The sequence below is a fragment of the Dermochelys coriacea genome, chromosome 3 (assembly GCF_009764565.3).
Source record: "Dermochelys coriacea isolate rDerCor1 chromosome 3, rDerCor1.pri.v4, whole genome shotgun sequence".
Lineage (NCBI taxonomy): Eukaryota > Metazoa > Chordata > Testudines > Dermochelyidae > Dermochelys > Dermochelys coriacea.
In genome coordinates, this window is record NC_050070.1 from 68,216,323 (window position 1) to 68,222,461 (window position 6,139).

The following is a 6,139-nucleotide window of genomic DNA, read 5'->3' on the forward strand; positions in this document are numbered from 1 at the left end:
AAAAGCAGAGGTGAGACAGACTGGACTAGAAGAAAAATGGGCAGTGCTCCGAGATAATGAGATTTAAGCCGTGGCATTCCCAGGTGGATGTCAACAGAGGCAGAACAAGAATCGGATAAGCCAAGAAACATGGCATCCCATCAAGGAAAGAAGGAACTGAAATACTCCTGCATATTAAGGCCAACAAACTATTGAGAAAGGCAGAGGAGGAGAATAAGAAAGCAAATAGCAAGGAAAGTAAGCAGCTGAAGCTGCTGCTGATAGGAAACCACAGAGCTGTTTACCACATGACTAAAATCCTGTGTGCAAATTTCAACAGAGCCAATAAGCAAAATGGAAAAATGCTTACAACTGAGGTAAAATTGAGCAGATGGACAGCGCATCAACATCCTCAATCGACCCAGCCCCCATCAGCATCCGATTTTGATTAAATGTGAATTCACTGTTGTTCAAACCTTTTCACATGCTTTAATTTTGGGGATTGACAAATATTCTTGTTGCTTAGTTATTGGTAAGAGATCACATGGTATGTTCTGACTGCAAAGCACAAGTACTTGTGTGAATTTTAAGATCTAGTTTCTGTAAATGTGTACACCTACATTGGTTTATGTAGTAAAACTCAATTGTTACAGAGTTTGTGAAAAGTAAGGAATGCATAAATGACTGAAGCTTCTTTTTAAAAAGCCTGAAGGAATGTGCTTTTTATCTGATGGGCTCTATTAAAACTAGAAAACTGTGTGCTGGGCCACAGCCTAGTGCATCATTAGCCCTCAATTGTAAAAATATTAGTTACCAATGTTGTACCTGGAGGTGCAGCAAGGACAGTGGGCAGAGCCCTGTGCCACCCCCACCCCCTGGGCTGTGCAGGGATATGGTGCCAGCTGCTTCCTGGAGCAGTGAGGTGCAGGCAGGCAGGGAGCCTGCCCTGGACCGTGCTGCTGCCACCCCAGAGCTGCTTTAAGTAAGTGGCTCTAGGTGGGAGCCTGAACCCCTTCTGCCCCCCAACTCCCTGCCTTAAGTCCCCTGCCTGCACCTTGCACCCAACCCTTGCCCTGAGCCCATTCCTGCATACTGCATGCCCTCCTGGATACAATTTCCCCACCCAGCTGTGGCCCTCAGCCCAAAAAGTTTGCCTACCCCTGCCCTAGACAGTATAGAACAGTGATGAAAAAGATTTCAAATTATCTGGACTATTAATAAGTAAAGCATAGAAAGTGCACTAGCTGCTGTAGAAGTGTGATGCACTCAAACCCAAAAATTGTCCTAGCTTGTTAAATGATACAGAAACTTCTTTGTTGTTTGGGGGAATTTAGGGTCATAACACTGAAAAGGAGATTTAACATTTAAGACTGTTTTGGCACGTTGAAGCACTGTGTCTGCCTGTTTTTCAGATAGATGCATTTTACTTTTGTTGGCATTGTACAGCTATCCCTTCAGAAAGCCCAAAGGGTTTAAAGAAAAGTTAAGGACCAGTAAGTCAAGTAGATTAGCTGATGGCTTTCATCATCTACCCCATTTTAGCATAGGCATAGTTACTGCTGTAGACCTTTTAAGAAAATAAGAATGGCCAGACTGGCTCAGAACACTTGTCCATTAGCCTCTCTTCTGACAATGGCCAATGCCAGGCACTTCAGAGGGAATGAACAAAACAGGGCAATTGAGTGATCCATCCCATCACCCACTTCTGACAATGAGGTTAGGGACCCTGAGTAAGGGGTTGTATCCCTGACCATCTTAGCCATCTTTCATTAACTTAATTTTTTTTAGTTTTGGCCTTCACAGCATCCCCATGATGAGTTTCACAGGTTGATTATGCATTGTGTGAAGTTTTCTTCCTTTTTGTTTTAAACCTGCTGCCTTATTCACTTTGTCCATAGCAGTAACAATTTTCTAGACCTTTCTTATTCCCTTAGCTGTCTCTTTTCAGAGCTGAAAAGTTTTTTTAATCTCTTCATAGAGATGCTGTTCCATGCCCATAATCAGTGTTCCCTTTCTCTGTACTTTTTCTAATTCTAATCTCTTTTGAGATGTTACCAAATTGCATGCAGTATTCAAGGTATGGGTGTACCATGGATTTGTAGTGACACAGTTCCTGTTTCTAATGTACTTACATTTTTTGCATATTTATGCTTTGTTTTCCTCAGTATTTAACAATTTTTAAAAGATGCCTTTTGCCTCTGCTTTTTACTTTGTTAGCCACAGTGGTACTTTTTGGTTCTGTTTAATTTGAGGTACACATTCGGTGGGGTTTTTTAAGTTTCTGTGCAGCTTGCAGGTATTTGACTATACTTTTTAATTTCCATGTTTTCTCATGCTCTCATTCCATGCTCTCATTTTTGTGTAGGTCCCTTTCTGAAGTTAAATGCTACTATGGTGTCTCCATCCTCCCCACAATGTTAAATTTAATTTATTAGCGTTGCTAGTACTGAGTGGTTTAGTTAGTTCTCTCTCAAACCAGACCCTGTGCTCTACTTAAGACTAAATCAAGAACTGCCTCTCCCCTGAGGAGTTCCAGAACTACCTGCTCCAAGAAGCAGTCATTAATGGTATCTAGAAAATTTATCTGCATCTCATCTTAAGGTGATGTACCCAGTCACTAGCGGGATAGTTGAAATCCCCCATTATTACCGACTTTTCTTTTAATAGCCTCTCTAACTGGCTGGAGCATTTCTCACCATCCCTACTGTTATATTCTTATTGAAACATGGAATTTGTCCATAGAGAGTCTATGGTAGTTTAATTCCTTTAAGATTACTATATTTGACTTTCACATATGCTACTCCCCAGCAGCATGACCTAGTGTCGTTCCTGTGTATTTTGTACGATGGTACTGCTATGTCCAATAGATTATCATTCCACCAAGTTGAAGATGCCTATTATATCAATATCCTCTTAATACTGGCTCTGATTCATTTGTATGCACGCACTTATAAAATTTGTCACTATGTAGCTGTCTGCTGTTACTTGATGTAATTGAGTAAGACTCATTTGACTGTTTCTCTTTAGTTCCTAGCTGTACTTTATCAACTTCTCTCCTTATTAAGATATACACAATCCCCCTTAATAGATAAGATCCTCTAAGGGATATCTGTCTGAACCATGTGCTCTTGTCACCCCCCCCCCCCCAGCCCTTTGGTTGTAAAGGAATTTTTAAACTTTAATTTTACATACCAGGAATCTGGTTCCATCCTTCCCGTATAGGCCCCTCCTTTCCCAAAAGGCTTTCCTCCTGTTTATAATAAATCTAACCCCCTTCTCCCTGCACTCTCATTTACACAGTAAGACCCTGCAGTTCTGACCTTAGAAGTATTTGAGATTGCTATCCTGGAGGTCCTGGACTTCAATCTCCTTCCTTCCTAGCAGCCTAAATTTTAAAACCACAGCACTAGCTATTCCTATCTCCTCACCTATACACAATGCAACACATTTCAGCCCTGGAGGCTTGAACAATCTATCACTCCCTTTCATATCACATGAAAAGCAGGCTGGCAACAAATGTTACATGACAATTGGGTGGCAACAGGGAGGATTTGGTAGAACAGGTTGCTCCTTCCTTATGCTATAGCTCCTAGTAATGGACAGCTATTTATAAACTGGTTGCTTGAGGGGGCTAACCCAGTTCCTTAGTGTCATTCTATTAAATGAAAAAATGGTAACTGCATTCAACTGATTTTTGCTTTTGGATTATCGGCTCCAGCATTACACAAATCTGTCAAAAAAAATATTTAACTCTTAAGTATAATGTTAGCACAGGCCACAAGTCAGTGCCAAAAATGCAACAATCCAACTGCAGGGAACTCATTTTACATAATACCTAAATGGAATACTCTGCACAGGCACTTCCATAGAAGCATGGTGATTTTAACAGGTTCCCCACATCACTGCATGTCATCCCCTGGCCTACTCCAAAAGCTTTGAAAGGTGGAAGTCAGGCTTTGCACTTTAAGGGATTTCAAATGAAAGGAAAAAAAGGGCAAAAAAGATGTTCAGACAAAACTATACTCATACATTCCAAGAAGAGATCACTGATCTGCTCTAATCTGTGTAACACAAACCATAGAACTTCCCCAAAATAATCCCTACAGCATATCTTTTAAAAAGCACACAATTGATTTAAAATTGGCAGTGATGGAGAATTCACCATGACCCTGGGTATATTATTCCAGCATTTGTTTATACAAGGCTAAAAATTGCTACAGCTTGAGGAAAGAATTGTCGAGACAAATACCACCCACCTGTTTTAGACCAATGCATCTTTCCCCTTGTTTAGTGATAGTTGATTAATCACAGAAAATGCCAGCTAGAGGATCTTAATTGTAATATACACATTTTTCCTCTACCACCTTTTTAAATGAGAGGACTGTACAGTTCCTTCAAGGAAAAGTTCAAGTGTGAAACCAAACAGCAAGAGCCCACCATGCCTTCAGATGCTAGAAATGTATACTAATAGCACAGAGTTCAGGGAGAAAAGAGAACAAAAAATATAAGCAGCAGCAAAAACATCTAGAGATATGCTTGGAATGATTAATATATCATTAAATGTCAATTTCACAGTACACACCCCACTGAAAATATAGATAGGCCGAGGAAGAAAAATGCTGCTTGAGAATGGAGTTTGATGTAAGGATACTCGGTTTGAGATTTGTTTTAACAGTTATGCTTTTAATTTTGAATCTCACCATCTGTCATTAAATAAATGTCTGAGTCCCCTATAATTTCCCCCAACTGAAAATTTAAATAAATAAGAGTAAAAAATGTTTAAACAAACACCTATGCTATTAATTGTATAAAAAAACCACCCTGAATTTGGCTAAGGTTACCTAGAGCCTTTCAGGTATCTACTATAAGCATTTTCTCATCCATCTGGTTCATGCTAAGTTTTCAAACTGGCATTAAGCAAGCTACACTTAGAATACACACAAGGCTGTAGTGGTGGTGTACTTGAAATGGAGAGATTGTGGGTCAGCCTAAGCATAGCTATAGTGGTGTGATGGCACATGTTATTTACATTAACTATCCTCCCCCTCATGCTTACCATAAAAGGGAAGATCAATCAGTCAGTGGTTCTCTTAGCCCCATTCTACAATGCCCAATCACCACAGCATATTAAGAAATTTGTACTAAATAGTGCACTTATCGCTATAATTCACTCAATGTGGACACCATCTAGCTAATCATTTAGGAGGAGGGATGTCCTGAAAAACAATGCAGGAGACAAAATATACTAGGACACTGGTGTTTAGCTAAGGTTCCACTCTGCTGCAGCAGGGCTCTTCCCCACATCCACAGCTCAAGAGCAGAAAAATGCACTAAAGTAGTCAGTATGAAGGAGAAGGGTTAAGCAGGTCCCAAGCAGACACATTAGAGATGTCAGTTCATATTCCCTGCTTTGGATTTTGAAAGTATTTTTCCCTGTACCTCAAGAAGGAAAAAGGCCAGAGTATAACAGAGAATCTAGAGGCATTTGCTTCCTTGTCTACTATTCTTGTCTTCCAAGCACAGTGAGAAGAGTAAATTGCGTGCAGCCCAGATAGACTGTCAGGGTTAGAAGGGACCTCAGGAGGTCATCTAGTCCAAACCCCTGCTCAAAACAGGACCAATCCAACTAAATCATCCCGGCCAGGGCTTTGTCAAGCCTGACCTTAAAAACCACAAAGGAAGGAGATTCCACCACCTCCCTAGGTAACCCATTCCAGAGCTTCACCACCCTCCAAGTGAAAAAGTTTTTCCTAATATCCAACCTAAACCTCCCCCACTGCAACTTGAGACCATTACTTCTCTTCTGTCACAGAAATTCAGAATACAAATAGAGCTATTTGCATATCTTTGGTGCTAGTGAAGTCACTACTCCAGTAAATGAGAGTTCATGAGGGACTGAAGAGAAGAGAAAGGCTTTCCAAAAATGGATGTTGTAAAAATCAGTTAAAGCCAGTTCGCCAAACAGGAGGACTTAGCTCACATCCCAACATCTGAAACTTTCTGGAGTCTTTAACCATTGCAGTTCAACTTTAAATACCAAAATAAGACAAAATAAACCTTTTCCCAACACAATAGTGGGGGTGGGATGTCAAGATCTAACATGCATATAGACACATCTGGTTACTGCAGCTTAATCAAAAGCTATGTTTTAAACAGCTTA